General features: G+C 49.0%; 1 long non-coding RNA gene across 1 annotated transcript; it reads left to right on the top strand.

The window, feature by feature from the left end:
• The first annotated feature begins 435 nt into the window (after positions 1 to 435).
• LOC129146332 (uncharacterized) lies at positions 436 to 8274 on the top strand. Its single transcript, XR_008552899.1, has 3 exons — positions 436 to 646; positions 7665 to 7900; positions 8208 to 8274. It is a non-coding gene; the product is annotated as an uncharacterized LOC129146332 (long non-coding RNA).
• The last annotated feature ends 8727 nt before the right edge of the window (positions 8275 to 17001 follow it).

Below are 17001 nucleotides of genomic sequence, written 5' to 3'. Positions count from 1 at the left end.
CATCTATTTGTTGTCATAAGGGTGGAAGAGAGTCATGGGATCAGACATTTGGAGGTTGTCCAGGGAGGTGCTTCTTTAGAGACAGGTCTGCTCTCCGGTGTGATTTTGGCTTCCCTGAATGTTTGGCTCAAGGGCACCTTTAGGGTTATTTATTCCTCCATGTCTTAAGGGAACAGGAGTTGTCTTTTCCTCATTAACATCATTCAGTCACTGTCAGTTAATATTTAAGCCACACAACAGGTACACCATCATCATCATCATCATCACCTCTATCATCATCATCCTCACCTCCAACACTATTATAATCACCGTCATTAATATCAGCCCCATCATCACCACCATCACCATCATCATCATCATCGCCATCAATACCATCATTATGATCATCTTCATCATCACTACCACCATCATCATCATCATCTTCACCATCACAATCAACACCACCATCATCACCACCACCATCATTGTCAACATCTTCAACATCTTCACCATCACTAACTGGTCAGAATGACTCAGAGAATTTTGCTGTTCTGACATCTTCAGGGACCAGACTCTGCACTGAAAACCTAAGGGCAGCCTGTCCCTTGTGATGAGGATTCCAGCACCCCAGAGGTCCCTGACCCAACATCCTTCTCAGTCCCCACAGGTGAGTAAGTGCCTTTGTCTTAGAGGACACAAGGGAAAAACAGACACTTCCTCAAGTGGGTGAGTCAGTTTCTCCCAGTTCTCCCAGGGAAGGCCAACCTGCACATCATTCCCCAGGACACCCTGCCCTCTCCATTCAGGGTTCCACAGTGCTCTCCTGCAGCTCCTCATTGTGGGACACTGAGTGTCTTCCTGATCAGCTGCCTGCAAGCCTGGTTTACAGTTTTCCCTCCAAATGTCACAACAGGAGAGTAAAATCTAGAACTTTAGTTCACCAACTTCTACCAGGTCCTGAAACAGCAAAATCTATTTGTTGAATGAATGAGTAACAATAAAAGACCGGGCCTTGGGCCTCCCTGTGGCGCAAGGAGTTAGGACACAACCTGTGAAACTGTCCGCAGCCACTGCAGCACGAGTTCGATCCCTGCCCAGGGAGCTACCCACATGGCACAGCAGATCTCTCCTGTCCCGCCCACTGCTCCCCTCAGCAGTGTATTTCAGTCAATCTGCCTGTTCTGTTCCCCACTCTGTCTCTGGTGAATTCTCTCACTGCCCCACACCTCTGGCCTGTACCCCAGCTCTTGTATGCATAAATAAATAAATCTTTTTTTTTAAAAAAAGACTGGGTCAACCTGACACTATTACCTACAAGTCTCAGCATCTGCCAGACCCTTGTTGGGAATGTTATTCCAGATTTTTCCATGAAGATTTAAAAATATACCAACAGCAAAATTTTCTCCTACCAAGGAGGTGACCCCAGTCCCAGCTGATGACACTTGTGGCTGCTCTGAGAGCTGTGTGTGGAATAAGCATGTGTCTCCAGTTTCTAGATTAGGAGATGTAGCCATCGAGAGAAGAAGTGCCTCACTGAGAACTCAGGTCTCCTTCAGCAACTTCCCTCTTGCAGCGTCACAGGGCTTCCAGATATCCACATAACACTTACCCCTACCTGCTGCTGGGGTGCAGAGGCCCCTGGGTGCTTTCAGGACCAAGTGGGAAGGGGACACATATGGAGAAAAGGTGCAGAACTTTTATAGCCTCTGCCTGAGTGAAGAATAGGAGTTTCATCCATCTCTGACCCCTGCCAACCCCAAAAACCTTTCCACTTGAGCTGGCCCTCTGTGACAGCAATACCCAGACAGTCTTGGACAGTGTGCCTAGTAGGGCCTGCGTTCTAATCATGCCTCAGCTATGCATTTGGCACATGGACTGTGTCTCCAACAGGCCACAGGTTGACCATGCCGGAGCCCAGTGGTTGTGGGGTGCATGGAGGTCTGGAGAAACAGTCATCTTCTCAGTTACTGGCAGGGTTGGGAGGAAATTTCCTGCCTGACTCCCAGTCCGAGTCCCAGAACATGAAAAATGAATTACTGTCTTGCAGATTTAGTAAATATTTTCTTCACTAATCCTTAAAAAAAGTCCAAAAAGACATTGTGTTAGAGATAACCTCCAACACAAGGATTAAAAGCCAAGTTTAATCCACTGTAAAGACTGTGTCCATGAAACAGGGTCAGTGAATTTAGATATAACCAGGGAATCCCTGAAAGGGAAATCTGAGTCCTCCCTCAAACTGGGGCTCTCTGAGGCAGGGCTGTGTCTCTCCTCAGACTAGGGTTCCCTGAGGCAGTGCTGTGTCTCCCCTCAGACTGGGGCTTCCTGAGGGCAAGCCTGTGTCTCCCCTCAGAGTGGGGTTCTCTGAGGCAGGGCTGTGTCTCCCCCTCAGAGATGGGGAGTTTATTTTGGAAAAATAGATAGTAATTCTAAATCTCAATGTTCTTTTCTGTGTGTGTCTTGCCTTTCAGAATAGTTAGGAGTGACTCTGATTCCAGTGCACATCTGTAATTCTGTGGCATGCTTGTCCTGCAGCACTGGTCCCTCATTTCCTCCTCCAGATTATAATGTCCTCAGCAATGTGCAACTAGAAAAGAATATGGTAGAAGTGGTTTTGCTCCCCCTTAGACTCATCCTTTGATATATGAACCCAGACACCATGCTGTGAGGGAGCCAAGGTATAAGAAGGGGGCACCTGGGCCTCCCTCGTGGCTCAAGGGGTTAAGACTGCACTATGAAGCTATCAGCAGCCACTGCAGCATGAGTTCAATCCCCGACCAGGGAGGTAACCCCCATGGCGCAGCAGACCTCTCCTGACTCAACTGCTGGTCCCCTCAGCAGTGTATTTCAGTGGATCTGCCTGTCCTCCCTACTCTGTCTCTGATGAATCCTCTCACCCCCTGCATCTCTGGCCTGCACCCCAGCTCTTATATGCATAAATAAATAAATCTTTAAAAAAAAAAAGAAGAGACCACCTTTGGGTGTCCTGCAGTGGCATCCACTGTGGTCAGGTGACATCAGCACCCACTGCTAGTGAGTGGGTGGAAAGCCCTCTGACCACCATTCATCCCAGAGAGACTCTGAGTGAGAACCACCCCACTGAGCCCAGTACATCCCCAGATTCATGAGAAGAGGAAATAACTGTGGTTGCTTTAAGCCACTGTTCTGAGGTGGTGTAGGCAGCAATAGACAACTGGAATGGGGTGAAATGAAATGGCTTCCATGGCACAGAAGGTTATGCACAGTGCTCTGAAGCTGTCCACAGCCTCTGCAGTGCGGGTTCGATTCCCAGCCAGCCAGGGAGATGCCCACATGGCACGGCAGACCTCTCCTGCCTCACCTGCTGCTCCCCTCAGCAGTGTATTTCATCAGTCTGCCTGTTCTGCTCCCTGCCCTGTCTCTGGTGAATCCTCTCACCCTCCCATGCCTCTGGCCTGTACCCCAGCTCTTGTATAAAACTAAATAAATCTTACAAAAAAAAAGAGAGAAAGAAGCAGCTTCCACCCAATGACCCAATGCACACGCTGGCAGGCAGCCCTCACTGACAGCCTGAGTCTGAAGACACAGTGAGAGCATTGGTAGGGTGGAGAAGGCTGGAGCACAGACCTTGGAGGGAGTGGGGATCAGGGAAAACCACACAGGAGCTCACTTCTGCTCATCATCTACAGGCACGGCGCCTGGCATTCCATGTCACCCCACAGCCATGCAGTAAGAGCAGCTTCAGCCCTTTTCCAGTTGAGGAAACAGACGCCGACGAGCACTTTGGTGTCTGGTTCAGTCTCGGAGCCAGCCATGCAGGGGCCAGCCTGTGCACCCGGCTGCTTGCTCGCTGCCACATCTCCCTCCAGCCACCCCCATAATCTTCCCTCTTGTTTTCAACCAATCAATATACCAGTAATTCATGCAGGCCCCCGAGGTCTTATCAGCACTGTGGTGCCAGGATGTGCTTCCAGATACTGTGTCCACCCCACTGCCGAGATTTCCTTAGTTGGAGCCCAAGAATGTCAGTTCATTTTCTTTCCTTCAGTAAATTGCCAGAAACCTAATAATTTCTCTGAGCTCTGCTCCCATTGGCCTTTGGCTCCCCATGCCCCCACTCCTGAGCAGGAGGAATGCCCGCTCCCCTGTGCTCCTCTTGATGGGCTTCTCTCTTGAGAGCCAAGATCTAGGGTACATGTAGATGCCATCTCAGGGCGGGGACTCTGTGATCCCTCGGGCAGGAATGCAGGCCCCTCACTCTGAGGGGGACATAGGGAGTGGGGGGAGAGAGAGAGAGAGTGAGAGAGAGAGAGAGAGGATTAGAGAGGGAGAGAGAGAATTTGAGAAAAGAGAAGATATAAAGGCATAATAGAGAGATGAGAGGATCAGAGACAGAATCAGAGAGAGAGCACCGGAGAATGTGAGCCCTGTGGGAGAGCCCAAAACTTCCATAAGGGTGCTGTGACTCCCCTGGGATCCTAGTTGGCTGCTCTAGGGGAGGGGAGCTGCCATGTGCACCACTGCGTTGGTGTGTGGCCCGTGGCTGTGGCGTGCTCTGCGACATTCATTATTGTATCGCTGTGATGTGGCTCCAGGCTAATAAGTAAGAAAAGTCTGTAAAACACTGATCTAGGTCTGTTACCCCCACAAGATTAGAGGCCAGGGTTCTTTCTGGGGTAAGGGAGGAGGGTGGCAAGGTTTGGGGTGCCTGGGGGTGGGACAGCAATCCGGTGTCTCGGGTTGCTGGTCCTGCAGTGGTCTCTGGGGAGGGACAGAGTGACCACACAGGCGCCGCCTCAGACGCTGGCACTCAAGCATTTCACTCCCTTTTCCAGGACTCCAGCTCTGGCACTTGCTTCTTGTGCCAGAGCGCACAAAGGAGTGTTTTCCTTAGAAAATCAATAATGATTGATTATTTATTCTGCTGGAATAAATAGATCTGGGCACCAAGAGATTAACTGGCACTCTGGGCTGCATCTCACAAGCCCATGGGCCTCCAGCACCATGGCCAGCATGGGACAGGGGTGGCAGAGCCTCCTAGCCCAGAGAGAAGCCACACCCCAATGCCAGTCCAAGTCCTTCACCCAACTCACAGTCAGGGCAGCAGAAGCTCCTCCCCACCTCCACCTGCAGAGTTAGTGTGCCAGTGGGGCAGAAAAAAACACAGGCTTAGCTGTTCCTCAAGCTTTTCAATCCCATGAAGGTCTGATGGTTTCATTGCTAGAATTTCCAGGGAAAGGTCCTCTGAGTCAGCGTGAAGCAGCTGAGTGGGTGTCGCGAGCCAGTCTTGTGTGTGTGTGTGTGTGTGTGTATTGTCTCATTGCACATGTGAGTCTCTGTGGATTTTCTCATACGTGCTTCTGACCGGGTGTGTCTATATGTGTGGACTCCTTCTCTGGGTGTCACACCAGTCTGACCCTAGTCCAATACCAAACAGGGCAATTTGTGTGCCAGGCCACGACTCCCCTATTTCAGATGGCTTGGCTTTTATGGGGGCAAATTAAATTGTCTTTTATTTTTTTTTTTTAAAGAGGCATGTATTTTTTATTTATGTATTTGTTTATTTATTTGTTTGTTTGTTTATACATGCACTGGGTACAGTCAGAAGCGCCGGAGGGTGAGAGAATCACCAGAGCCAGAGTGGGGAGCAGAGCAGGCAGAGGGGCCGAAGTACACTGCTGAGGGGAGCAGCAGGCGGCAGGAGAGGTCTGCGCGCCATGTGGGACCCTCCTCCAGTGGCTGGGGAGCAGCTGGGAATCGAACCGGCACCGCAGAGGCCGCAGAGGCCGCGGAGAGCTTCGCAACCCAGAGCTCAACCGCTGCGCCACCGGGGAGGCCCTTAACTTGTCTTTTAAAGGTGTTTCAGAAACCTCAACTCCTGTAGCTTCTCTGAACATTTAGGGCAGTGAGAGTTCAGGGCCTGGGAGCTTGTGAGGGTTCCTGGGTTGTCTCCTAGGGGACAGGACTGGGATGGTGGGTGTGGAGCCCAACTTGGATGTGATAAGGTTGCGTTGCTGATAAAACTGGCAGAAATTATGGCCTGTGTAAAGATAAAAGCCTGTGTGGGGTCAGGGCGAGGCAGTGGGTTGAGGCCAAGTTGGAGCTGGAATCACAGCTCTGCTACCGAGCCACTTGGGCAGTGGCACTGTTGCCAGAGTGGGTGAATCATATCTCCACTACAGGCGCTGCAGAGCACAGGTGAATCATACCCAGTGCCCAGATCAGGGGCTGGCCCTTGGGGGCCCCGTTGAGAGGGTTCTCCAGCTCTCCAAAGCAGACTTTGCCCAGGTCCATACACACTCTTCTTGGGCCCTGACCCATTCCTCGCTGAGGACTGTCCACGCCACGTGCCTGGTCCCTGAACCCCCACCGGGGTAACCTTAATCCTAATCAGCTAGCCATTTTACATACATTATTATCTTTGAGGTCCTCACAATGGCCCAGGGCTGTCTCTCTGAGCCTTGCTTTTCTCAGCTGAAAAGAGGTCAAGCTAGGGAACCTGTCTACGTGATCTGCAGCCCATAGTGTCATTAGGTCAGTTCATGTTACCTGTTATTATCATCTTCATTTTATCGAAGACCAAATTGAGGCATGGGGACAGCAAGCGACTTGCCCATGACACATGGACCTCTGGCTCCAGCGCGGGTGTCCTTCCTCCCACTAGGGCCTGTTTGCAATTCCAGGGTCTAACCCAGAAAACAATCCAATGTCTTTGCTTAGCTTATGGGCCAAGCCTAATCCCTGTGGGGCTGGCATTCAGGCCCTGATACTCTCTGTGTGTTGGCCCCCTAGACTCTCGAACTATCTATGTATCTGGGTTTCCAATTACCACCCCTCCCTGCCTGTGGACCTTGTTCACCCTCCAGAGGAATCCCTGTCCCCAGATTCCTGCCATGGGACACAAAGTCTGAAACAGCTGACAGTATTACCTCTTCTGAGGTTGTCCCTGACACTGCTGTGGCCTGGGAAGGCAAAGGCTGTTACAACCTGCCATCAAGGGCAACCGCACTGCAAGTTTTTGGATGTCCTCAGACAGTGGTTGCTCAAGATTTGACTGCTAGGTCTCACATGTCAGCATTGTCTTTCTCTGTCTCGTCTGTATAATTGTTTAATTTTGCTCCCATTTCTTAATTCTTTGGCTTCAGTTTTGCTGGTTCTTCAAAATTGCTGAGGAGGAATTTTACAATTATGGGGAAGATGACAAAATGCCTTCTGCTGAGTTTTTTTTTTTTTTTTTTTTTTTTTTGGCTTTGTCCTATTGTCTAATTTCCAGGAATCATCTTCCAGGATCCTTTCCCAGAATTACAGACAGAATGTACCTTTTGTTTCAGGTTTCAGAACTTTTTGGCATATTTTAATGACTCGGTGGGCTGCTATCTCTCTCATGTCCTCAGGGCCTAAGTTCGCAGGCCATGTCCCCACTCACAGCCGCAGTGTCCAAGTTCCCAAGCCCTCCCTGACAGGGGAAGCAGGTCTTACATGCACATATGCATGTCCATGGCAGTGCGTACTCAAGCAATAAATACTCACTGAATAAATATGCAGGCCAGGCACCAAAGCTTCTGGGTACCTTGACCATGGTCTGACCTTGTTGGGTGAATGCCACTGTCGCTGGGCAAAGTGTGCTCTGCTGTGCAGACATTGGAGGCTCTAAGCCAGTAGGTCTCTGTGGCACTGCTCACTTGTTCACTCTCTCTCCATCCTTGTAGATGTGTACCTTATCCAGCCATGCCCCTCCCAGGCATTTGCCCGGGATGTCTCTTAGGCATGCACAAGGAGATGTGAATTCAAATGCTCATCCCAGCTTCTTGAGCAACAGCAATGATGGAAGAAATCCAAAATGTCCATCTATACAGCAGAGAAAATGATGGAGCTGGAGCTGCACGGATCAGCATGGATAAATCTCAAGCATGCAACACTGAATAAAGAAAAGCAAGTTGCAGAAGTATGCAATCAATATACCATTTGTATAAAGCTTAAAAACACACAAGCTGGTACTATGTATGCTTATGAACACATATCTTGTGGTAAGATCACCCAAACTCCTTCAGGAATGGATGCCACAAAAACCAGATTGGGGACTGTGTTGGCCCCAAGCACAGAGATCAGGAGCAGAATTTATAAGGGCTTCGACTGAAGCTACGATGCTAAATTTTGTGAACGGGTGGTTCATGAGTGCCTGATGTTAATTTTATTATCAGTTATACGTTTTATGTCTAAAATATTTGATTTAAAAAAATGTGTTTATCCAGAATTCCTCTAGGGTGAGAAATAGAATCTCATTGGAGTCTGCATTTCCTCATTTGAGTTGTCTTCAAGATGCAGGTAAGTTTTTTTTTAGATGAGAATCTTCCATTTAGAGAAAATGACGAATTTCTTTCAAAAGATGGCAATGATTGTCTGCGAGGCGGCTGGTTCTTTTTACTCCCATTTGCTTTTCCATTTGCTTTATGTTTCTAACCCAGAGCGGATGGCTGTAACAACCGTATTTTCTCGCCTGAAGTGTGTAGGATGCATGGTGCATGGGGATGAGCGATGTGAGACGAAACTTTCCCTGTGGTTTCTTGATCTGCTGGCAAAGAAAGTGGAGTTGACCTTCCTTAAAACTGGACTTAACAAAGGTTCTCCTGTGTCTGAGAGCACCGCTCCATCATGTTAAGTGCCAAAGTCTGCAGCCTGATACATGTCCAGTTGGTAGCACCATTCAAAGCCTCCTTCCTTGTGTCCACTGAAGCTTGCCAGTTCAGTGTCCCACCACACCTGAGTCCTGCTCACTGCCAGGTAACAGGTCAGCTGGTAAAGGAGCTTCATGCTGAAATCTTCCTCTAAAACTTCCATTGCATTTTTAGAAGGATTACAGCAGCCAGACAAGTGGGCATCATCTCCCCTCCTCCACAGGGGGACCTCAGTGTGGAAGAGTCCATGACCCTGCCCATTGGAGGTGCCCAGGCAGTTTGGGTGTCTGCAAGAGGTGGTGGAAGAGGCCTGTTGAAAGGGGTGCTGGCCAGAAGAGCGTGTTCTGCCCAGGAGCCCATCTGCACCATCTCATCCCACTGTCAACAACAGTAATCTATCTTCAAGACCTCGCGTTTGTATTATCAGCGAGAATCAAATCTGGCAAAATGGCAAGAAAAGTGCTTGCACGGGGCTTTTTGGCAAAACTCAATTAAAGTGGGGAATTGGACTTGAAAATGAGCCACTTTGCTCATGCCTCAAATCAGAAACTTCCTTCCCTTTCCACGGACACTGGGATCTACTAGAGGGGAGCCAGCGCCCAGGCTGCAAAGGGCAGTCAGTGAGAGAAGCCCTGGCATCCCTGGCTGGTGCTTGCCTCTCCAACAACTCCCAGTCCTGTGACAGAGAGGCTCTGAGTCCCAGCCTCCAAATGGGGAAACTGAGGCATATTCCAGTGAAGTGCACTTCCCAAGACTGCACAACTGGACCAAGGCAGTGCTGAAATGAAAGTCCTAGCATCTCTGACTTTCAAACATGACCTGTTTCACTATTCTGTGCTGCTTGAGGGATTTTCACTCTGATCCTCTGAGATCCCATCCTGTGGAAAGCTCAGTTTCCCCCTGCCAATCCCAGCAAAGCAGTCCCAGACTCAGCTCCAGTCCAGAGTCTGGCACCCCAAAAGCACAGAGTCGTCTCCCACCCCAGTGAGTGCCATCCAGAGCCACTAGTGCTCAGTCTGGATGTCTGTGTGGACACAACCACCCTCTTCTCCAGAGCTGCATTGCCTCCCCATTGGGGCATTTACAGAACTCTGCTGAGGATCACTCCATCCCACACACTCCTAACCCCTTTTTTATGTGCTTTGCTTTTCCACAACAAATCTAGGAGTGTCACTATCTTCATTTTACTTTAGAGCATGTTGAAGCTCAGAGATGTGAAGTGTCCAGAGTCACACAGCTAGTGCACACCAGGAGCCAAATCCTTATTTGTGTGCCTTCGAAGCCCTGACCAGCACTGTCTCTCTGTTCTGATGGTCAGGCTTTGGGGCCTACCCTTGTTCCAGAAAGTGAAATATTCTATGCAGTCTCTCCTCTTTTTTACGGTAGTTTCTCTGTGTAAGTTTGATCCCTTCCCATGTCCCAGCTTCTCCTGGAGCTCTGCAGACATGTTTTCTTAAAGTCCCACCTGTTATTATCTCCTCTTGGAACTAAAGAAAAGAAAGCAAAGGCCAACCTGTATACAGGGAACTTTTCTCTAGGTTATTGTTGGAATTTTGTCTCCCTGGAAAAAGTCATAATACTGTATGTAGGGTTAGAGAGTAAATATATTTTGATTTGAAATATGCAATGAGTGAGAGTTAATTGTGTGTTGGTCACTGACAACTGATAGGAAGAACACCTTCATTCCTCAGGTATTAACAAGGCAGCCTGTCTAAGCACGGGAATGTGGCTGCCTCCATCCTGACTAGATCCTCCTTACTTATACTTGGTTATTGGAGGAAATAAGGCAGTGAGCATTGTTTTTGGTAAATCTCTTTGGCAGCAAGTAATCAAATATCTGACCAAAAGTGGCTTCAGTTGTAGTGTTCATTTAGGTCACATCACTAGAGACTCATAGGAGGTGATTTCAGGTTTGGGGTAGTTCAATGATGTCACCAAACTCCAGATTTTCCCTGTCTGGCTACTCTGCCAGGAGGCCATCACTTCCTTCATGATTGCAAGATGGCTGCTCAGCTCCCCAGCAGCAAGGCAGGGTGGCATTTCTCCTGCTCCTGCTCTTGCTCCTCCTCTTCCTTTTCCTCTTCTTTCTAGGCAGAAAAAGTATTTCCCAGTGCCTTCCCCCACTTCAGACTTCCTTATCACCCCATTGGTGAGAACAGGGTTCCATGCCCAGTTTTGGGCCAATCACTGGCAAGAAGGAATAGGATTCTCACAACCTAGTTAGACTAAACAGGTTTCATCCCTTGCTGCCTGATAGGGGCCCATCTGAAACAGGAGTTCTGTCAGAAGGGAGAAGAACAAGGCAAAGGCTGCTGGGGAGCCACAAACAGCAGGATCTGCCTCAAGAAGTCAACCCCTGCTTCTGAAGTTGCCAGTGAAGAACTGGTCTCAAAAAGATAGACAGAAGGTGGGGGTGGGTCTGGGGCCAGGAGCTGGGGTAGAAGAGAATCTGGAAAGACAGGGGGCTCTGATATCTTTGTGCACATGATGCTCCAGCCCTACTCCTGAGTCTCCCCAAGAAAGGAGAGTTGGGGACCCTGGCAGACAAGCTCCAGGGAGGGGAGGTGGTGGTGAGGCCAGCTAATAGCTGCCTCTGCCTTTGCAGTCAGTCGCCTCCCAGCAGGCCCCTCTGCTTCCCTTGTCCTCCCACACACAGCATAAGGTATCCGAACCAAGTGGTGCTCCTCAAGGTCAGCCTAAAAGGCAAATTGAGTGGGAGGATGAAGGGGTCTGTCCCAGCTCTGCTCTGCATCCCCTCCAACTACTCCCTGAGCAGTGTGGTTTGGGCCAGCACCTTCCTTTGCCAGCCTTACAGCCAGTTGAAAAGAATGAGCTGCTTGAAGGACTCTTTACAACTCCATAAATAATCAGGACACTGAGCACAGAGATGGGAGTCACATCTTCCAAGTGGGCGGAGGGGGTAGGGTGCTGGCTGGGGTTCTGCCCCAGGGCCCATTGTCCTGGCACCATTTCCTCCACGGCTGCTTTTAGCTCTGCCTGCGGCACTGTCAGCATCCCCTCCCGCCCTGGCTGGTTTTTCTCCTGGAGGGGCAGAAGCTAGCAAACCGCAGAGCTGTTGCTGCCTACGAATGAGAGCCAGAGGTCCGGCAGAGCAGGGATGCAGCCGCTTTAGAGCTTTTCTGCAGAAGCAGAGATGGATGCCCAGGAATCGATCCTTCCTGAAGATGAATCACGGCGAGATGCACAAAGAAAACCCCTTTAGTCTGAACAGGCAGATAATTCTCCTGACAGGGCCTCCACTCCAGGTCAATTTGTTGTGATTGGTGAGAGGGAGTGGAGAGGGAGGGAGAGAGGGCAATACAGAGAGCAACACAGGCCTGAACAGGGGCTGAGATACAGAGACAGAGATATATGCAAATGGAGGGACCTGGGGAGGGTAGCTCTGAGACTGGGAGAGAAGGAGAAATAGAAACAGAGAAAGTGGAACAGCCCTGGGGAGATGCAGAATAGAGGGCAGAGGTGTTTTCTTCCTTGGGTTTTGTGGGTGGGGGTTGGCGCTGGGAGACTCTCAAATCTCAAACATCAGCCAGGCCCCCAGGTCCTGATTGACTTGTGTTCATTGCTAAACATCAGTCAAAACAAGGGTATGGTCCACTCTCAGTTACTAATGGGTTATTCCCAATGTAGCTTCTCCGTGGGTCTGTGGGGTCTCCATTCTATTACAGGGGTGTGTGTGTGTGTGTGTGTGTGTGTGTGTATACAAGAGAAAGAGAGAGAGAGAATTTGTGTTCCTTTGCATGACCAGCTAGATTAAGTTTAGATTTATCTCTTCCTTTAGAATTAGCAATACTTGCCTATATCTGTTCAGGTAATTAAGAGGTAACCATGGAGGAATTCATAGCATGTTCTGCAAATCCTTGATGCGCCACAAGATCAGGACTTTACTAATTATAATTTTAGAGTAAGAGAATGTCAGAACTTGGTTCATCAGAGTCAGAAGCCCTAGATGTCATCGGTCCATTCCCTTCCATTGCAGAGATGGAGCCTCAGGGGCACAGAAGGCACTGAGTCTGATCGAGGCAACGTGTGTAGATGCAGCCTCCCAGGCACTGCCTGCTCCTACTTGCACAAGGGTGCAGATGGAAGTGCCTGTGTCCTGGGGTGAAGTGTCCCCATGGCCAGACTCTGCCAATTCAGGATCTTCCTCTCTTGATTCTGCTTCGTACTGACCAGTGTTAGAGTTTTTTATCTTTAGTCTGTGTCAGACCTTGCAGGGGTGTTTGGGGAGTGGACCTCAGAGGTAGAAGAAGAAAAATATCCACCTTTGATGTTTGTGTAAACATCTTTTTTTTGGGGGGGGGTGCTTCTAGAAGTGCACCCAGCAGACATGAATTGGAGATACACAATGAGATCAACTTCCGAGGTGGGTCTTCCATTTGTGAAAACTCAACCCAGGAGGCATATGGCTCCTGAAAGGGTGGTTTTCAGCTGGGGGCAATTTTGGGAAGGTCTGGAGATAATTTTACTTGTTAAAGTTGGGGATTCCACTGGCTTCCAGTGGGTAGGAACAAGTGATGTTGCTAAACATCCTAAAACACCCAGGGCAGCCCCAAAGCAAATTATCCTTACTGAAATGTCAGCAGAGCAGAGACAGAGGAACCCTCCCCTTGAGGGGTAAGCCATCTTATTCACCCTCCACTGACACAACACGCACTTCAATGCTCATCGTTCTGCCTGTGTAGACACAGATCTTGTTCCCTCTGGGTCAGAGAGGGTGGAATCATGGGAGTGGAGCAGGGAGGAGACATCTGGATGAGCTGGGCCCTGCAGCTGCCCTCTGTCTGGCCCCTCTCCCTCTCTGCTCATCTGAAAGGATGGCTTTCCCAAGAGGGGAGACTCCTTTTTCAACCTCCTTTCAGATGATTTGTCTACTGGAAACTAAAACCAGTTCTCCAAGGTCAATTGTAGGAGACATGTTCATCAAATTGGATGGCTTTCAACGAGGATGTTCCCTTTCTACCTGAACCAAGGAAAGAGGGGAGTGGAGGGGTCACCTAGGTGTCCTACCCTCTTGCCTTTTTCTCTTTTCAGCTTTGTTTTTTACATTCTCTACCTTCCTCCTTCTCCTGATCACTTTCTGTTCCAACTCTTTGTCTCGATCCTTGCCATGCATCCTCTGATTTTCCTGACATTTCTCTCTTGTTCAAAACTGAGTATTGTACAGAACGAAGGAGAAGATTTCATCCTTTCTCCTTGGAACTTGTACCACACACAGACAATTACTACCAGTCTCTCTTCCTACACTTTGGTGTACTATATCAGGATGTCAAGTTCTTGCTGTAACTAGCAAATGACTCAGGATCCCCAGAGCACTCCCAACACCCAGAGCAAAGCCCCAGGTGTTCTCATGCTGCTGACCCTTCCCCTGATGGCTCCATCTGTTGACAAAGAATTGGACTCAGAGGAGCTGCTTAAGGGCTCTGCTAGAACAGAGGCTATAAGCATGAAATATGTGGACCAATGTTTATACTATTTACTAGCGTGTGCGACTCAGGCGGCAAGAGCGTGGACATTTGTCACGTGGAATGGCAAGGGGCAGGCTTGAGGGGAACATATTTTCCTCCATCTTTGTGAATTACAAACCCTCTTCCTCCAAAGGCGAGGTTGTATAGAAAAGCTGAAAGAATTGGATTCATATAGCTGTAGACCCAGACACTTCTTCTTGCTCAATTTTATCCTGGTCTGGTTTCAATGAATCCAAAGAGGTGGCATGTGGAAGTAAAAAGAACACCAGTTTGATGTGAGTTCAAATCCTAGCTGGACTGATTGCTAGTTTTGTGGCTTTGGCAGAGTTACAAATTGTCCTTTCTGTAAAGTATGGTAATCATAACCTGATGGGTCATACTGCAAAGTAAATAGATAACATGGGTTATGATGACATGAATTAGGTGCTAAGCTCGCAGAAGACTCCCTTTGCCTTCCCAGTGATTAGGAACTAGCAGAGTCTGCAAAGCATCTCTCCTTTCTCCTGTCCTCAGAACAGCTTAGCCACCAGACAACCTTGGAACACACAGTAGGTGCATCATAAATGTTATCTCCCTACCGTTTGTTTGCAAATGTGCATCCCCAGCTATGGAAAAGTTGCATGTCTTCTCCCATGACATCTACATATGATGAGTGCTTGATATGAGCCTTGGAGGAGAACTCCTGATTCTCTCCCCCAGGTGGGGTCCCTGCTAACCATGCAAGATTCTTCACAAAGGGAAGAATGGACAACCTGCTTCATCCTTGCTCCCCTGTCCTCTCTCAGCACACTTTGCCCATTATCTCTGCCTCAGACAACTGCTGTTAAAAAATCAGTTCTAGACAGTTAACCCTCCAGGTTCTGCTAAAATTCCTCACCAGGGTAAGGTGATGGGATGTGGGTGTAGTGAGAGTCAAGACCACAAAGAAGCATGGATGATGCATACCACATTTGTCCAGGGATTCAGGACTCCCCAGTATTAGAAGGAGCTGGGTCCTGCCATGATTGGAGAAATCACCCCAAATGCTCTATGACTTACAGTGCTGCAGGCCAAATTTGATTCATTTCTGTATTAAGCCCATTTGCTGAGTCAGACCTGGACATGGAGTCATGCCCAGTTTCTGCATGTTCTTAGAACTCGGAATTAGAATGGTGCCTAGTAGGTGCTCACCTAAAGGTACCTGAGGAACCACTGCCTTAGCTACAGCCATGCCAGCTGGGGAGATTCTTGGTTCAAGGTCAGTCTGTTCTGCTTTTATCATGTGCTGCTCCCGCAATAGAGATCTGCTCTCTGCCTCCCTACTCTGGGAAGCAGAATCTCAAGTTCAGGTAATTTATGTGACTGAGAAGGCAGGAGAGGAGGCACTTCCCAGGAGTCTTTTTATCCAGCTAATAGCAAGAACCTTCCAACCTCATCATGGACATTCAGAGACGAACACCCAGGGACAGACAACTCTTTCTCCTTTTCTTCCTCCCTTCCATGCCATCCTTCTTCTCTCCCTTTCCCCTGCCTGTCTTCTCCAAAGTTCTGCTTTTAGACCTTTAATTGTGTGTTTGTGTGTGTAAGAACAAAGGGTCCCCTAGAAGATAGTGTTTGTCCCTAGGACATCCTATGTATGCAAACCTCACCATTTTCAAAATGGCTTTGACGGGGATAATGGAATTAAACTAAATCAAGCTCAGTGCTGCTGAATCCTAGCATGTAAATGCCATAACAGCTTACCAAGTGCCTTCATGTTTAATCAACAAGGCACCCTGTGAAGTATCCCCATTAGGGTACATAATTACAAATGGGGAAACTGAGGCACATATAAGCTAAGCCACTTACCTGAAGATCCACATTGGTGGGTGACAGATGTGGACCTGGAAACCACTTCTGATTGCAAAGCAGAAACCCCTTCTGCCATACACAGTTAGCCAGAGCAGAGCACCCAGGTGTTCCAGAGATCTAGGGCCAGGGAGCTACTGAGAGGGAGCAGGCAGTAAAGCCCAGTAAACCTCCTGAGAGGTTCAGTCAATGGCTCTAGAAAACAAGGAGTGGATAGGCTGGTTTAAGAGGGCAGAGGGACAGGGGTAGCTGTGGGGAGATGGGCCTGCATTGTGCAGGGGCTTCAGGAGCAAAAGTGTGCAGGCACAACATGGCTGCATGGTAGAAGGACAAATGGAGAGAGGGATGCCTTCATCTGCACCCTCTGTGGGTCGACATCCCTCTGTCTCTGCCTCTATTACTTGGCATTTGTCCCTCTTAGAGCTGATCCTTAGCAGCCTTCCTCTCATACATATACTTCGGGAGGTTTGCTGGGGAGCTTGGCATGAAGTCACCTGGTCAAAGACTTTGGCCCAGAGCCCACTCTGTCCCATCACTACCTTGTGCTCCTCTGGATGCCAGCCCCGCTGGAGTTTAACCACAGGGGACCTTATCTGCAGGGGCTACAGAGTTTTGTGGGTCTTCTGGTCATCTCAGGACGCAGTAAAGAATGTTGAGGCCCAGAGAGGAGATGAGGCTTGCCCATAGCACATACCAATTAAGAGTTGGGGCTAGCTGTTAGCATCTTAGTCTCCTGACCCAGTTCATATTCTTCCCTCTCCCCACCCCCACTGCTCATGGCATATGCAGGGACTAGAGTGGGACACAGTGGTGGGGGAAAGACTGGTACCACCAAGGCACAGCCACAAGGCCATTGCCTGAGCCATTGACTGACTCTTCCAGAGTCAGTCCCAGCCACTCTGTCTCCAGGAATTTCCTTTCCTCCCTGGTTTACTGTTTAGTGTTTTTAAAGCACATCTCAGTTCAGTGCTTTCGCTACAATAAATATCTAATAATCGTTTCAGACTCTATTACTTGCCTCACAAAAATAGCGCCTGAAAATGGTGCTTATTTAATTT

The sequence above is a fragment of the Talpa occidentalis genome, unplaced genomic scaffold (assembly GCF_014898055.3).
Source record: "Talpa occidentalis isolate TD23 unplaced genomic scaffold, MPIMG_talOcc4v2.1 talOcc4.2, whole genome shotgun sequence".
Taxonomy (NCBI): Eukaryota; Metazoa; Chordata; class Mammalia; order Eulipotyphla; family Talpidae; genus Talpa; species Talpa occidentalis.
This window is presented reverse-complemented; position numbering and strand designations above follow the sequence as displayed.